The following is an 18,616-nucleotide window of genomic DNA, read 5'->3' as shown; positions in this document are numbered from 1 at the left end:
GAGGAAATCTTATTGAGGAATGGAAAGTAGGTCTATATAATTATGTACATATATATGTGTGTATGTGTATATATATATATATAAAAAATATATATATAATATATTTTTTATATATATATATATATACAGTGTATGTATACACATACACATTAGGTGTATACGTACACAGTAGCTTCAGTTGGAGGCATTGTAAGAAAAATAGTCATTATTTTTTTAATAATTTTTTAATGTTTATTTATTTTTGAGAGAGGGAGAGAGACAGAGTGCAAGAGGAGGAGGGTCAGAGATAGATGGAGACACAGAATCCGAATCAGTTTCCAGGCTCGATCTGTCAGCACAGAGCCTGACACAGGCTGGAACCCACCCAGACGTAAGATCATGACCTGAGCTGAAGTTGGACGCTTAACCAACTGAGCCATGCAGGCACCCTGCCACCATTAAAAAAAAAAATAATAATAATAATGTTTATTTATTTTTGAGAGAGAGACAGACAGAACACAAGCGGGGTAGGGACAGATAGAGACGGAGACACAGAATCTGAGGCAGACAGTATACTGATTACCAATGTCACATAGTTCATAAATTTTGGCTGTGGAATTTGGGCCCAGACTGCCTGCGCTTTCAACCCTGCCCCTCTACTTTCTTCATGCATTAAATACATAGACTTACAGTACAAGACACTAGGAGAACTTAATTCATTTTTGACTTAACTAAAAGCAGAGGCGGTATGTCTATGATAGTTTTAAAAATAAATTCTATCCTAGACTCTTCCATTCTCATCTCATTTTTCTAACTCTTGCTCCCTCCTCTATTCATCCTTTCTTGCTTATGACTCAGAAATGCCGGTGTAACCCAGTGTCATTTCCAATAACTCAATGTATACCTCATTCTTTAAATATAAATGTGTCACATCAATCAATTATCAACTACCAATACAATATTTCGTTTTCAGATATCACCTTGAAATTTAAAGACAGATTCTGACTTGTTCAGTAGACAGAATTGCTGCAAGTTTCCTCTTATTCAGAAAGTCATCCTTTGTGGCAAGAGTAGGAAGAGGAGACTAGAGATTTCTGTGAAGTTCCCTAGAGAGGATTTATGCCCAATGACCCAGTGCCAATCACCTTGGATGCCAGAAGCACATTCCTTGGCTGTTGCCTCGACAGCTCTACATACTAGCTTTCTGGTGGATCCCTTGTCTCTGGGATCTGTTCCAAGACAGCATCCCGAGACATGTCAAAGAACAAATTTGATCCTTCACCACTTTCCTCACAGAATAGTACATTTCAAAGCATTATCATTTAAAATATTTTAACATTTCTTCTGCTTTACATATTTTTATGTGGACTCCACTATAATAAATTCATGATTGTTTCTTTTTATGCTACTTTAGTTTATTTTCACCTTCATGAAAGGATGATCTAAAGCACAAATAGTTGCTAGGTTACTATATGATCCATTTTCTAGCATATATAAGTAATGATGGAATTTTCAAGCTCTCATCCAATTGTACCACTGAAGATTGATGGACATATTTCCTGTTATGAGATGAAATACTTCAAGTTTTTACATATATTTATAAAATCTTAGACTGACATAGCTTCTTAACACCTTTTAAATGAAATTTCCTGGATTCAGGATGCACTTTAAATGATTGGTATTTTTATAAATAAATATATAAAACATATGGTGTGAATCTCATTTTATATGATTTTGAGGAACTAAATTGAAATTTGTCTGAGAGAAAAATGCTCACAAAATTTCCGAGTATTATGTTCACTGTGAGCTGAATTAATCTGCTGCTTACCACATCTAAACGGTTGTTAGTGAGGATGTTAAACAAAATTAGGGCTAACACCAAATTCTGCACCACTTGACTGCACACATTAGTGTTGTTTTGTACACTGCACTTCATCACCTTCCACTGGCTAAAGTGACTCAGGTACTTTTCAATCTACATAATAGTTTTTGTTGGAAACTAATTTGTGACTTTTAAATTGGCAAATAGAATTTTTAAAAAAATTTTAATGTTTATTTATTTTTGAGAGTTACAGAGACAGAATGTGAGTGGGTTAGGGGCAGAGAGAGAGAGAGAGAGAGAGAGCCAGAATCTGAAGCAGGCTCCAGGCTCTGAGCTCAGCACAGAGCCCCACGTGGGGCTCAAACTCACAAACTGTGAGATCAGGACCTAAGCTTAAGTAGGACGCTCAACCCACTGAGCCACCCAGGTACCCCTTGCAAATATTAGAATTTTATGTTAGATGTGGCGCCTGGGTGGCTCAGTCGGTGAAGCTCCAACATCGGCTCAGGTCATGATCTCGCGCTCTGTGAGTTCCAGCCCCGCGTCGGGCTCTGTGCTGACCGTTCAGAGGCCTGGAGCCTGCTTCAGATTCTGTGTGTCCCTCTCTCTCTGCCCCTCCTCTGTTCATGCTCTGTCTCTCTCTGTCTCAAAAATAAATAAACGTTAAAAATTAAAAAAAAAAAGAATTTTATGTTAGAAATGCTTTGGGGAAATTTTGAAAAATGATCTTAATTTCTTAAAATATGATATAAATAGCAAATTCCCTGTGTTGTGTGGGAAAAAGAAAAGTAAAAGTCTATTGCTTTCTCTAGGTGAGACCATTTGCCTTTATGTTTATAAAATTATAGATTTACATGACCAACAAAAATTCACTTAATTATTCTACAACAAATTAAAAATAGCCAGACATTTGCTATTTTCTGGAATGAAAAAGGAAAATAAATGTTTTCTAACTCAAGTTACTTACAGTTTCCTGCAAAAACAAAACAAAACAGGAGCCCCCGGGTGGCTCAGTTAAGTGTCTGAGGTCATGATCTCAGGTCATGATCTCATGGTTTGTGGGATCAAGTCCCATGTTCGACTCTGCAGTGACCATGGAGCCTGCTGGGATTCTCTCTTTCCCTCTCTCTCTCTCTCTTCCCCACAATCAAGCTCCTGTACATGTGCTCTCTCAATGTAAACAATAAACATTAAAAAGAATGGATAAAAAAGAAAATTACAACACTGTGAGGTTGGAGACACATATGAAAATATTTCTTACTTTTGGACCCACAAAGATGGTTTCTGGGATTTCCTGAATTCACTGTAGAGAATGATACTAGAATTTTTCTTATGTAATAGCTAAATACAGCATGGCAATAAGATGCTCCTTTTAGGGGCGCCTGGGTGGCGCAGTCGGTTAAGCGTCCGACTTCAGCCAGGTCACGATCTCGCGGCCCGTGAGTTCGAGCCCCGCGTCAGGCTCTGGGCTGATGGCTCAGAGCCTGGAGCCTGTTTCTGATTCTGTGTCTCCCTCTCTCTCTGCCCCTCCCCCGTTCATGCTCTGTCTCTCTCTCTGTCCCAAAAATAAATAAATGTTGAAAAAAAAAAATTAAAAAAAAAAAAAAAGATGCTCCTTTTAGCATCCTACAGTATCCTTTACCTGTCTCATATTGCAGGTTGCATTGTAATAGAGGTAATCTTTCACAAATTCCCTCAAATATTTTCTCTCTTTCTCCTTTTCTTTAAAACCATGGGAAATATTTGAAATTTAAAACAAGGTCTTGGGGTGCCTTGGTGGCTCACCAGTTAAACATTAGACCTTTGATTTGGGCTCAGGTCATGATCTCATGATTCCTCAGATCAAAACCCACATGGGCTCTGTGCATACAGTGCAGAGCAGGCTTGGGATTCTCTGCCCCTTCCCTGCCCATAGGCATGGACGAGCCAGTGTGTGCCCTCTCTCTCAAAAATAAATAAATAAAAATTAAAAAAAAAAACAAGTTTCTTTATGACAAACTTACAAAAAGGTATACTAAACATATAATCATATAAATACATATAATTGGCACTATGTGGGTAAAATGCATAAAGTAATTCAGATTATCTGACTGAGTTCATCTGAAAAAACAAATTATTCTCTTACTTCTCATCATTTTTCTCATTTTCTGCTTCAGAATTCAAGATATTCAGCCTCTTAAATATGACATAAATTTGATTCTAGGAATAAAAAAGTATTTACCTCAAGTGAATTATTCTATCATCATATTTTTATTTATTTTAATGATTTCCTTACTATTTCATTTTGGAGCTACAATAACTTCCTATTCCTTTTATTTTTGCTATCTCTCTACTTCCTTACTCTTTCAAAATTTTTACATTATAAATTCTTATGCTATATTACTGTGTATGCATATATTCCCATATTTTTCCATATCTGCAACTTGGTTATACATTAAGAAAATATGGAGATGTTGCCAGACATTTTTCCCCCTTTTGGATATCTAATACAGATGTAGCTGAGAAGGGATTTGCTATAGGGTGGTAATGAGAAGTCCTTTCTTCAAAGGTCCTGGAAAGGGAGTATCTTTGGACTTTTCCCATTCAAACCTTCCCCCCAAAACAAACAAACAAACAAACAAACAAACAAACAAACAAAACCAAGTGGATCAGTGGATAATTAAGGCTGGAGCAGAAAGGCATAATCACTAATTAGGTAACAAGGGATAACAATATGGAGACTTCAGTTTTCAACTTTATATGATATATTACTGTAGTTTAGCAACAAAGTGAGAGAAGGGACTTGAATTTTTTTGCTTTTTTGTTGTTGTTATTGCTGTTATAGTTTTTCAGAACTCTAACATCTGTCTTGAGCATAGACTTGCATGGAAATGAAAACAGAAATTGAGAAACCAATGAAAAGGTATAGTAATAATGCTGGAAGAAGAAGATGATGGCTAATGTTCAGATTTCATAAAATCATAAATATATGAATATAGCTAATAAATATTGAACAATCAAATTCTAAGACACTGAAGTGGGCTTAACATTTGAAGGAGTGGTTTTAGGGTAATTAAAGGAAGTGCAAAATGAAACTAAATCTGTTAAATGGCTGCTGTATCCTAGGCACTATGCTGGGCACTTGGCATATGCAGTATCTCTTTCAATTTGTCCAAAAAGTATTGATTTCCATTCTTTTAAAAGAGAATGAATCCTTGATATATGCTCTTGGATAAAAATGCCTCTAAGGAGCTAGATGAGATTTGTTTCAAAGCATTGTGTAACAGAAATATATGGCAAACGTGTGAACAGAAATCATTCCCAATAAGTACACAAAGGCTTAAAACATAATAGAATAAAGAAAGGTTTAGATGAATTCATGGATGATTGCTATAGAGTAGATGTTAAAATTATTTATCAGTAATATATATACATATATATATTTATCAGTAATATATACATATATATGTGTGTGTATATATATATATATATACACACATATATATACACACACACACACACACATATATATATATATATATATATAACCCTTGTAGAGTAATAGTAGGGAACAATGCAATGAATCATTCTGTGGTTTGACCCCGAAAGTCACTTCTTAACACTTTGGTGAAAGATGTAGCCACACTGGTAGAAATGCTTTAATCTCTGGAGGTCTCTGTGAGGAAGCAGTCATGCTTGAGCCAAGTAATCAGGTAGACACTGAGTGCCTAATTCTTTTTCGTGGCAGAAGGAGCTCTTTTATTTGTGGTAAAAGGACAGCTCTCTACTTCCTGCCTCAATTTGATGATTGAAAAAAATAATTTCATGAGCTACTGTTGACAGTTGATATATGATTATAGAATGTCATTTAAAAATATAAACAAATGAGTTTATTGGTTTGATCTTATTATAGTAAAAAAAGCTATGGGGTGCCTGGGTGGTTCAGTTGGTTGAGAGTTTGTCTCTTTGACTCTTGATTTCAGTTTAGGTCATGATCTCAGGGTCATAGGATTGAGCCCCATCAGTCTATGATCTGAGTGTGGAGACTTATTGGGATTCTCTCTCTCCCTCTGCCCCCTCTGCCCCTCTCCCTGGCTTCCTGGCTTGTGCTTCCTCTTTCTCTTTCTTAACAACAAAAACAAAAAAAAAACCTAGAAAGATGTTGAAACATTTTTTCTTGAGTTTTTTTCCTAGCCATTTGCATTGATTCATTGAACATGAAACTCCAACTTCTGACTATTTTGCTCACGATTTTCCTAAACTTATTACTAATTACTAACATTTTGAAAAACTTCTTAGATATCTTAAATGGTGATTTGGGGTGCTCTTATTACCATTTTTTGTGTCATTTTGAAAATTACTTTTAATAACTTGGCATTTGTATCCTTAAACACATTTAAATATGTCTTTCTTCCTTAAAATAGAAATAATATATTTTAGGGTACAATAACATTCCTTAAAAAGAACCCTGATGAGCAGTGTAGAATAAAAATAAGGCCACAGTTTTAACAATTAGGCTTCATAGTCACCATGACTTTTCATATCCAATATTATCATTTTTGTTTAATGGCCATTATAAAATTTATTTTATAGTGATCTTATTTTGGCGACCATCTATGAATAGTTTTTAAAAGGATACAGAAGAAAAATTCTGGTTAATTTGTAATTTGCTTAAATTTTAATAGACCATGCAAACTATAGGTGTGCTCTTAAACGTATAACTGCCAACATTATGAAAAATCATAAAACAGTTTTGCCACCATATATTTTGCCCATCCTTATAACCTTGAAAGAAGTGTAAATTATTGAATTTTCTGATAGTAATAACATTTGTTTATAGTTAACTAAAATATAAAACATTTTAATACATGTGCATGTATGTGTGTTTATGTTCTCACCACCCATATATAAAATCTCTGTATATTTTGATATGATAGAAATTTTCCTCTGATGTCAAATAATCTTTGAAAACTGTATTCCAATTAAATAAAATATTATAAATAATATAACCAAGTGTCTATAATATTTTAGCCTAGTTATCGTATAACATTACATTGCACAGATAACCTTCATATCTAAAGTTTTGACCACATTTTTTACTGCTTTCTTAGGATAAATTAATAAATTTGGATAATTTAATGATATTCTTTTAAATGAGGTTAATGAATCAAAGAGAATTATTATTTAAAATTATAAAAATTGTTTACAATATGCATCACAAAAGAGTTTTATAATTTCTTTATATTTTGATTTTTTAAGTTTTTTTAAAATTTCCAGTTAGTTAATGGTGTAATGTTGGTTTTGAGTGTACAATATAGTGATTCAACACTTCCATACAACAGCTAGTGCCCATCACAAGTGCACTCCTTAATCCCCATAACCTATTTAATCCAGCCACCCATCCCACCCCCTCTCTGGTAACCATCAGTTTTTTCTCTATAGTCAAGAGTGTGTTTCTTGGTTTGCCTCCCTCTCTTTTTTTTTCCTTCACTCATTTGTTTTGTTTCTCAAATTCCACATATAAGTGAAATGATATGATATGAAAGAATATATCATATGGCAAGATTTCATTCTTATTTTATGATTTAGTAATATTAATCTATATATCTATATATGGATATCTATCTATCTATCTATCTATGTAAATATATCACCTCTTCTTTATCCATTCATCAGTCAGTGGACACTTGGGCTGTTTCCATAATTTGGCTATTGTAGATAATACTGCTATAAATATCAGGGTACATGTACTGCCCTTTTAATTAGGATTTTTGTAATTTAAGTCTAAGTTAGGAGTGCACAAATTTCATCATAGTGAACTATGTTGCATAGGACATTTGTCATGATATCAAATAGTTACTAACAGTCACATGTTTGGAATTTTTCATTTATTTTTAACTCTAATTACCTTTAAACACATACATGCTTCTTAGATCAGTGCCTGAAATTCCTGTCCCTGCCTTTTTCCAGCATTATATTATGTGAGACTGTACAACTTTTTTTTTCTTATTTTCATGAACACTTTGTGTATTAAATATATTAACTTTCATTTATTTCATTTTTTTCATAATTATTGTATGACTTAATGTTTATATGGTGTTGTTGATATACTAAAGTTTTAAGCTTTTATAATATAATTTTTTGCATTTTTATTTTATGTTTTATTTTACTATTTTGACACACAGGAATTATTTTTCCTTTGATATTAGATAAAAATATATGTATCTTTTCTTCTCACCGTATTGTATTATCTTATTCTATATATTTATCTTAATTTAAATTACCCAACCATTCAAAACTAATTTTGCCTATTTTCATAATGAAATTCTTAATCTTTTTTACATTATTTAATCACATTATATAACATGTTTCTTCATTATCTGATTTTAAGTGTTCTTTTTTTCATATAGCTAAGGCATTTAAAATTTTCAGAAACTTCTGGACTGTCTATTTTATCCTACTTCATTATTGTTTGTTTTTCTTTTTTCTGCTTAACAAAAAGAATGTTTCTGGGTAATTTTGTTGGTAAATGATTTGAAGATGGCAAGATGTATTTTTATAAATTCTAGGAATAAGACATCTTTTGCTTCTAACTGAAATGTTAAATTATCAACAAATAAACTGAATCACAACTTTCTATCAAACACTGAAAGGTTTTAGGAGTTACACTGAACTGCACATACACAAAAATAGCCTTGAAGAGATTCTGCCATGTGCGTTGTTCCTTTTTTCCATGGATGAATGGTTTCCCCCAAATAACAAGGCAAATGTTTCAAAAGGATATCTGCCATGACACATGTTCACAGGTTTATCACCATACATAATCTGATACAAAAGAAGTTACATGATTTCTCATTAGAACTACTACTTAAAGTATATTCATCAGAGAAGAAATTTCAGGCCTTCAGAAAGTATAAGAAATATCAAACCAAACTGTCCAGCATAGTGTTCTAAATTAACTCTTTATTTTAAGAATAGGAAGAGCTACTTCTCCTTTTTACTTTATCTACCTTTCAATTCTGGTGAATTAGAAATGAATGAAAAAGTAGAATTGAATTGAGGTTGCATTAGACCACAACTTCCAAAAAGACTGATAAAATTGTTTTATATGAATTCAATTCACTGAGCTAGTCGCCTGGTAAAATAGTAAGAATGAGTATTATTCTACCTTGTCCTTATAGCCACCTTGAAGAAAAACGTGTGGCTTAGACAGAATCTTTAACAGTTTTGGCAAGGATTTTCAGCAATATTTACATAGTGTTTATAATTTTAAATCCCTAATAGATGTGTTTCTTTTTGTGTGGGAAGGCTTTTGGCATGAGTAGCACACAGATTCAATCTCACTGCATCATAATTTTTAAATGGCCACAAAAAGTTGTTGTCACAAGGAAAATATAATAAACTGAGGCTAATATTTCAGGTGTAGCTTCAAAGGATTCCTCAACTGAATGTATAATGCTGAAATTGCTCAGAGTGTTTTGATTCCTTCAGAAACAAATCTTAAACCAGAATAGCCAATAGATTTTTTGGCTTCTATTGTTTTATTCAAAATGTCAGCCACTTCTTCCCACATACAATGCAATCAATTTGCAAGGGTACATCAGAGAGGCAACAATTTGATGTTACCTTAAACCTTAATTGTTCTTTTTTTTTTAAGCCTTATCTTTTCTTATAACACATTTTCCATCCTCTCTTTCAGCTAAGAGTGTCCCAGTGGTTAAGCTCTGGATAAAGGGATATAACTAGAATGATCATGTCCAACTTTCAGGAGATAACTTTATTGGGAAGCTATTTTCCATTCTCTCTTCTCCGGGACCTTCTCTACATTCTGGGACATGGTTGTGGTGGTGGTGATTCAGTTTAGGACTTGGGATGAGGACAAATGCTAGGAAAGGACAGAGCAATGAAACAAATGAATCTGTGTTCCTGAAGGACGTTGTACAGGAAACCCATCAGATTTTCCTAGATTGCTTCTCACCTTAGCCATTTACATTAGAAGAGAAATGAACCATCTCTCTTGTTTTTACTGTCTCTGTTAAAACAATTAAAACAAAATCTTTTCCATTGCTTAATGAGCGAAACTCTGTGCTTTGTTTAGTATTTGTTTCCTGGTAATATTTTTTTTATACTTTCCATTTGCTCAAAACTTGTTCAAAACTTCCATTTACATCTCAGTGGATATTTGTAATGAGTAAAAATTCTGGTTCAATGGTTGTTTTCTTTAATCATGTTAACTATATGATTCCTTTATAATCTGGCTTCCATTGTTTCTTACGTGGTTCCACAGATAAACAAGTTGATATCACCTAGTTACCTGTGTCAATTACTGTTGCATTTCAGCTCCAAAATTACCCTTCTACAATTTGCCTTGAGATGTTTGATACTAGAATCTTTAAACCACATTTCTGTTTTGCAACATTAATCTGGCCCAATAGAGAAAGAGAGTGGAAACTTCAAGGCTAGAAAAGAGGCAGTTTGCTTCTTTCTGTGTGCTTTAAAAGTTCTTCCTATTTGCGTAAGCTTGTTTTTACAGATTTAAAAACTGCCTCTTCCATATTGATCTTTCTATAAATACACAAGATTTTAAGTGTTCAGAGAGAATAAAATACCCATACTTCTTTATAACTTTAAGATTTTCTTTCAACAATATGGCAATTTTGTTTATAACTTTATTCATTCTCCAACCATTCTAGTTACTGCTTATTTTTATGTTATATGTATAAAACACAATTTATTTCACTAATTCCTATTAGAAAACTTTCATGTGTCTTTGAGTATTTATTATCTTTTATAACTATTGCATTACCTTAATATGATATTTATTTACCATATAATATTTCTCTGTCAAACACTATGCTGATTCTTTTATAGGTACCATCTCTGTTATGACACAAAAACTTTGAGGAGAAATCATTGCTTTTCTTGGTGATGAAGAACTTGAGATTCTGAGAGTTTAGTTTTTTTAATCTTTATTTATTTTGAGAGAGAGAGAGAGAGAGATGGAGACAGAGTGTGAGCAGGGGGCGGGGCAGAGAGAGAGGGAGACACAGAATCTGAAGCAGCTCCAGGCTCTGAACTGTCAGCACAGAGCCCAATGTGGGGCTCAAACCCACAGACCGTGAGATCATGACCTGAGCTGAAGTCAGATGCTTAACTGACTGAGCCACCTAGGCACCCCAAGATTCTGAGAGTTTAGAAGTTTTGCTTAAGCTCAGACACTAATTTTTTAAGAAAATCAAAACCAAACTATTTCCATAACACTTATATCATATAGTTCTTATATATGGCCATCCTTTGCTTTTTTCTTGCTTGCTAGCTTTATTATTTGGGTCCCTACTATCTATGTGCCATGCGTGTGGTAAAGATCCACAGTTTTCATTTGGGGATCAAAATCTCAATCATCCTTATGGCATGTGGTTTTGGTGGGACTTTATCTCTAAATAGGCAAGCATGTGATCGAGTTTTAAACCAACTGGTGGATTTATCTTTTTGGTCACAGTAATTCAGAGTCGGGAATGTGATTCAAGCCATACTAATGAGGCTTACTTAAAGTAATATTTGGATGTTTCTGAGAAATTTTAAAGGCACATTGGATTTGAACTTGAGAGCTTGTGAAGTAGGGGGTGTTACAGTCATCCTGTGACCATGTGCAAAATGAGAATAAAACCAACATAATGAAAAACAGAGCTGAACCAAGGGTTAGAAGCAAACTGAGTTCTGATTATATGACTAGAGTCCTAAATTGAAAATTTCCTGAAGCCAATTATCTCCACCTAGTTAAAGCCCCTTTTATTTTTTTATTTATTTTTAAAATATTTAATGTTTATTTATTTTTGAAAGACAGATACAGAGCACGAGAGGAGGAGGGCAGAGAGAGAGAGACACACACAGAATCCGAAGCAGGCTCCAGGCTCTGAGCTGTCAGCACAGAGCCCAACGCGGGACTCGAACCCACAAACCATGAGATCGTGACCTGAGCCAAAGTCAGTCCCCCAACCAACTGAGCCACCCAGGTGCCCCTAAAGCCCCTTTAAAAAAATAACATATTAATCACTGATTTCTTTTTGCACAGCCACTCAATATGGGAAATATTTTACCTGATGTGTAATTTTCTAATGTTCAAAACAATCATGTGAGATAGATGCTAATGTTATCTCCATTCAGGAGAGAAGGAAAATAACATCCAAAGTTTTTGTGTAACTTAATTATGTCCAGATTCAGATAAATGCTGGAGTCATGATTAGAATTTATTCAGTCAAAATGTAGAGTTCAACATGACACTGTACTGATTTTCTTGACAAGTGTGATTTGTACTTTTGCCCTTTTGATCACAATTGTCTTTATAAATATCGGAAGGAATTATCACTGCTTTCCCTTGTAATCTATTTTAGTGTTTTTGTAATATGCTATTTTAATTTATACTTTTTCTAAAAGTTAATGAAAGTAAAATAAACACCTTTGTCTAATGTTATATTCAGGTTATCTTTGTGTCTTTCATTTGTTTTCTTTTCCATGGTACAAAATATATTGATAATTGGAACCAAATGTAGGTTAATATGGAAATGAGTTTTAGTCCTCATTATAACTTTTGTGGGATAGCATTCCTTGGATAGAATACATCTCTTGTAAATAATGACTGTCCTGACATCTGCCCTTCACCAAATGAACAGACAAACTAGCTTATAATAATGCAGCTAACTGTGCTCAGGCTATGCTTGGACATAAAATATGAGTTTAACGTTGTCAACAATTTTGTGTACTATGAATAGTGGGGATTTTTTGGTACTATTTCAAAAATACAGCGTGATTTAATTTTATCTTCTTTTGTCTCCATATTATTTTATAAAATTTTAGTTGATAATTTTAGAAATTATTAAGTAAACATTTTAAATTGAGAAAAATATTATTTTCAGTAGAAAGACTCTAATGTACTAAAAATTCTTCCAAGGTAACTTTTATTATTACTTACAAGTATATTCATAGCAAATTTTTAACATAAACCTTTGAAATATGAAGAAATAAAAGATACAATCTGAATGGAATATGAGAAAACATTTTCTCATGTGATAATAGTGTAATATAACTGTAATTCACTTCACAAAAAAGGATAGCATTGTCCTGCCACAGAAATAAGACTCCATGTTTTTTGATAGGAACTATAAAAACTTACATTACTCTGTTTTAAATTGAACCATTTAGAAAACCTGCTACTGCAAAATCACACAATTTTTCTGTAAAAATTTCAGTCTTGTATGTCCCAGGATACTATTATTGGAAACAATAAAATATACTATTGTAAGATCAACGAGGGTTGAGATGACTGTATTCACATAAGCTAAAAAAGACAATCAGTATGATAATTAGAGCATGTTAATTACTCTCCACCAGCAACAAAAAATGCAAATGATATACAGCAGGAAATTAACAGCAGTTACTGCTCAATATTGCATGACTTTTCCATTAAGAATAATATGAGGAGTTGTTAAATTATAGAAAATGAGAATAATGAGGCCAGAATATTAAAGAGCTTTAGGTTTCCGGTCTGGCTGTGGAGGAAATCATTAGGAATGGTTCTGAGCAAGTGCTACATTCTGTGTGGGTTCAGAAAGCTTGTTGAGTACAATGGGGAAATCTTCATGTATGCTTTTGTTTTTACAAGATAAAACAAGACTGGGTATTCTGGCTCAGCTAGAAGCAGTTCAGTAACCTTTCCTGAATAATACATTTGCCAAAATCTGCTAACACCATTTCACCCTTTCCTTTCAAAATGTTGGACTGATGAAACAATGAATATAATTTGCCACAGTCCCAGAACAATCTGAAGAGTTGGGATACTTTTTGTAATTACAAATCATTTTTAAAGAAAGGAAAACGATTATATGACTAAGATTTAGATGAAACAGAAATATGGCGAGCAGCTAAGAAACCTTCCCTTCTTTATCTGTACTATAAAGAAAGAATCATATTAACTTTCTTTTGGAAAGTTTTAATATGAAAGGAAGCTGCATTATAATACACCACCTAATGCACCATCATCCCTATATAATTCAGTCTGTCAAATGTGCTACAATTACAGCAGGAGTGAAACCCAGAACGTTTAATATTAAGTATACATTTGAAAGAATGTACAAGTATAAAATAAGTCCTAGGGGCGCCTGGGTGGCGGAGTCGGTTAAGCGTCCGACTTCAGCCAGGTCACGATCTCGCGGTCCGTGAGTTCGAGCCCCGCGTGGGGCTCTGGGCTGATGGCTCAGAGCCTGGAGCCTGTTTCCGATTCTGTGTCTCCCTCTCTCTCTGCCCCTCCCCCGTTCATGCTCTGTCTCTCTCTGTCCCAAAAATAAATAAATGTTGAAAAAAATTAAAAAAAAATAAAATAAGTCCTAAATTCTATGGAGAATAGTTTTCTTCTAAAAAGAAAATCATTAATTTATTCATAATTTAGCACACTAGTAAACACCCTGAAAAAACTCTCGTTCTAGGAAAAAGGGAGAGAAAGTGAGGACAAAACAAAATATTTTCAACATTTTTAGTTTTCATGTGTTTTGGAATTTTTAACAATTAATTGGATATATTAATATAAGCTTATCTTAATTCACATTATAGAATATTTAAGATATACATATATAGATGTGATTTAAGTGTTTGCTATACTCTTATTCTAAGGTCTTTGTTTTCAAATTTTTGTGACATCCCAGTCTGAAATTAATAGCTAGTCAATGTGTTCCATATCCACTTTAAGTTCATAATCATTATATACCTTAGGAAATGGATATATTTTCATCTGTAGAGCAGAGTTTGAAGTTTAACTTTTCATACCATCCAGGGAGCTTTGATTTCTCCATGAAAAAATTTCTCCTTTGCTCAGACACAGCCAGTTTTTCATAATAGCATTGAGCTATTACCACAATCTTCTCCTTTCCCTTATTTTCCTGTTAATACCTATTTATTACAGCTTGTTTTCATGGTTTCGTTCGTGGAAAGACATTTTTAACGCATCCAGGTAAGTACCAAATCACTAAAACTATTTCACAACAACATTATTGGCATAAATAGACATACCTTAGCTAAATACAAGCTGTTGCTAACTAGACATAAGCAAGCTGGGCCGTCTCTCACATAATATAATTGCACTCCAGGTAGGCAATTCATTCCTTTGGAAATATCTCTGAAACAGCCCTCAAAATGATTATTGCCCGGTAAATATACATTTTACGGCTTGGTACCTTGTTGTTATTGTTGTTGTTGTTGTTGTTCCACCATAGCAGTTTTAAAAACATTTTCTGTGAAATTAATAACATACTGGTTCTAACCTGTAGAATCCATTCCAGCTTTTTCATCAAAATACAGGCAAATAAGATCACTAGGAAAAGTCATGTTTCCCTGATTGTTGACATTTTCTGCCTTATTTCATTAAAAGCATGTGATCTCCTTTCACTGAACACACAGAAAGCAATAGGATAGCATTGGCTATAAAGGAATTGGACATATGGGCCATCTTCCTCACTGCTGCTACTGGTCACACCTGATTCAATTACAATATGCTGTGCATGTAACGTGACAACTTCCAAAATAAAGGACATATGCACGAGGTGTTCTTATGATGACACTGAACTCTGAGTTGCAGCAGTAGAAAAGGGGTCCAGGGTCTGATTTACTCTCAGGAGAATACTTCCAATGCAAGATGGAAGTAAAAACAAAGAGACAATAGCAACAAAATATGTATGCTCCGAAAGCACCTTAACCCATAGTTTTACATAAACTATCACTCATGGTCCGTATAATATCCCATCATGACAGGTAGGACAAGTGTTCAATAATGCAGTCTGAAACCAATTTATATATTCAAGGACATTCAAATGATTCGATTGTGCAGAGAATATAAAAAATAAAAAGTAAATTATATCAATAATATTTCATTCTTTTTCTTTCCTCTGAACCTGGTGTTCTTTCCACACCATGCTGCCATTCAAACCACTAACAAAAATAAAAATCCTTATTTTGTACAATATGTAGTTTATAGAACTCTTTCCCATATATCATAACAGTTCATCTGTTTATGGTGCTATATTGGTTGCATTCCTATTTCTAATTACCTATGAGAAAATTGACTGATAAAATTTAAGAGACTGGTTCAAGAGTATTCTGGCTCTATAAATATAATTCTGGCCTGAAATTCTTTCTATAATATCACTTAATTTCCATATAGGGACATCTGTTCTTTCACTTATTTCACAGATAAATACTTATCATGTAACAAATGTTAAACATTTTTCCAGTCCCATGGGATACAATGAGAAAAAGAAACACAACAATTTCCTGCTTTCATGCAGTTAATATTTGATATATATATATATCGGTATTTATATATCAATATTTGATATGTATGTGTACATATATATATATATATAGTCAAGGAAAAAAGGCAGTCGAAAGGAAAAAGGGAAGAAAAACAACATAAGTGTGGAAAAGTGTGCCTATATCTACTTTTATATGGGTATTATCTGTGTAGGACTTATTACTGTGTATATCTGTGTAGGATTTATTACCACTCCCCACTTAAACCCAACAATGAGGTCATAGGGAGATTTTGCTGTTCCTAACATAAATCACTTTCTTATCTTTTTTTGTCTTTGCAAATATATCTGAATATACTTATCGTTCTTCCTCATTTGTCCTTAAAGACACAACTTAGTGATAATGTTCTCTAAGCTGTTGCTCATCTTTCCAATCTGAATGTCCACTTCTTCATTTTTCCTTGGTTCCAATGTTTATGGTAATTATATAAAATGCTACATCTCTCTTTTACTCCTCTGATTATTTGTTTACTTTCTAGTTTCACCTTATGATATCACTGAATGGAAACTTGTATGTGTTCCTAGTAGTTAGCACAGTGAATGGTACTTGATAGGAGCCCAATAAGTTTTAGTTCCTCAGTTGAATATCTAACACCCTAGGGTCAGTGTATCCTAGTGATTGTCCCAATTAGAGAGTCATAAAATGACTGGAGTTTCTTCTTTTGTTTTTTTGACTTTCAACCAAATGTAGAAATAGAATCCCCAGTGAAAAACCAAAATGTTTCATCATTTAAAGAACTCCAAAGAATTCAATGATCAGCCAGATTGAGGAGTCACTGATCTATTAGACATATTGATCACATTTATACCCTCTGCTTTTTAGCTTGAAAGCCATTGAAGCATTACATCTTATTGACAAGTATGAAGCAAAAAGGGAATAATACATATTATAAAACTCAACCAAAATATAATAAACAATCTGATTAAGAATACATAAGAGATCTGAATCGACACTTCAGCAAGGAAGATATACACATGTCAAGTAAGCATAAGAAAAGATGCTTCTGTCATTAAGGATGCATATGTCATTAGGGAATTGCAAGTTAAAACAACATGAAACATGGCTACACATCTATTAAAATAGCCAAAATCTGGGACACTGATGACACCAAATTCTTTCAAGGATTTGGAACAACAGAAACTCTCATTCATTGATAATGGGACTGCAAAATTGCACAACCACATTGGAAGACAGTTTGGCGGTTTCTTGGAAAACTAAACATACTCTTGCCATATGATCCAGCAATTGTACGCCTTGGAATTTACGAAAATGAGTTGGAAACTTATGTCCATACAAAAACTTGCATATGGATAGGCACAGATATAAACATGGGTGTTTATAGCAGCATTATTCATAATTGGCAAAACTTGGAAGGAACCAAGATATCCTTCAGTAGGTGAGTGGATAAATAAACTGTGGTAAATCCAGACAATAGAATATTACTGTGCTAAAAAAAAATGAGCTATCAAGCCACAAAGCAAAGCAAAACAATAAGAAGAATAACACAAACAGAAGAGGGGAAACCTTAAATGCATATTACTAAGTGAAAGAAGCGAATCTAAAATGGCTGCATACTGCATGATTCCAACTATGTGACATATTAAAAAGACAAAACTATGGAGACAATAAAAAGATTGATGGCTTCCAAGGATTGGGAAGAGGGAGAGATAAATATGGGAAATACTGGGGATTTTTAGGGCAGTGAAGCTATTCTGTATGATACTACATGGTGAACGTACATCATTACATTTGTCAAAACCTATAGAAGGCACAACACCAAGATTGAACTCTATTGTAAACTGTAATCTTTGGCTGATAATTATGTGTCAATGAAGGTCCACCAATTATAACAAATATACCCCTCTGGTGGAAAATATTGATGATGGGGAGGCTATGCATGTGTGAGGCAGAAGATATATGAGAGAACTGTACTTCTGCTCAATTTTGCAGTGAACCTAAAATTGCTGTAAAAAAATAGCCCATTAAAATATATAAATAATCCTAAGAAGGTTAAAAAAAAAACCCAAAACCCACACAATACAACAAAATTCAACTTACTTTTCTACCAGACTAGGACCTCACATCTGAAAGAGTATTGTGCCATCCAAATATTATAGTGTGTTCTAACCAGAAACTTCTGAACATGTCATCAAAAATAATTTTTTAAAATTCTTTAATGTTTATTGTATTTTTGAGAGAGAGAGAGAGAGGGAGAGAGAGAGAGAGAGAGAGAGAATAAGTGGGGGAGGAGCAGAGAGAGAGGGGGGGAGACACAGATTTGAAACAAGCTCCAGGCTCTGAGCTGTCAGCGCAGAGCCTGACACGGGGCTCAAACTCACAAACCATGAGATCAAGACCTGAGTTGAAGTCGGATGATTAACTAACTGAGCCACCAAGGTCCACCACCAAAAGTAACTTCTACAGCTACTATATTTGGGTGCCTGATGGCTCAGTTTTTAAGCATCTGACTTTGGCTCAGGA

This window comes from Prionailurus viverrinus, chromosome B2 (assembly GCF_022837055.1).
Source record: "Prionailurus viverrinus isolate Anna chromosome B2, UM_Priviv_1.0, whole genome shotgun sequence".
In the NCBI taxonomy this organism is placed as follows: Eukaryota; Metazoa; Chordata; class Mammalia; order Carnivora; family Felidae; genus Prionailurus; species Prionailurus viverrinus.
The sequence above is the reverse complement of the archived record's forward strand: the minus strand, read 5'-3'. Positions refer to the sequence as shown.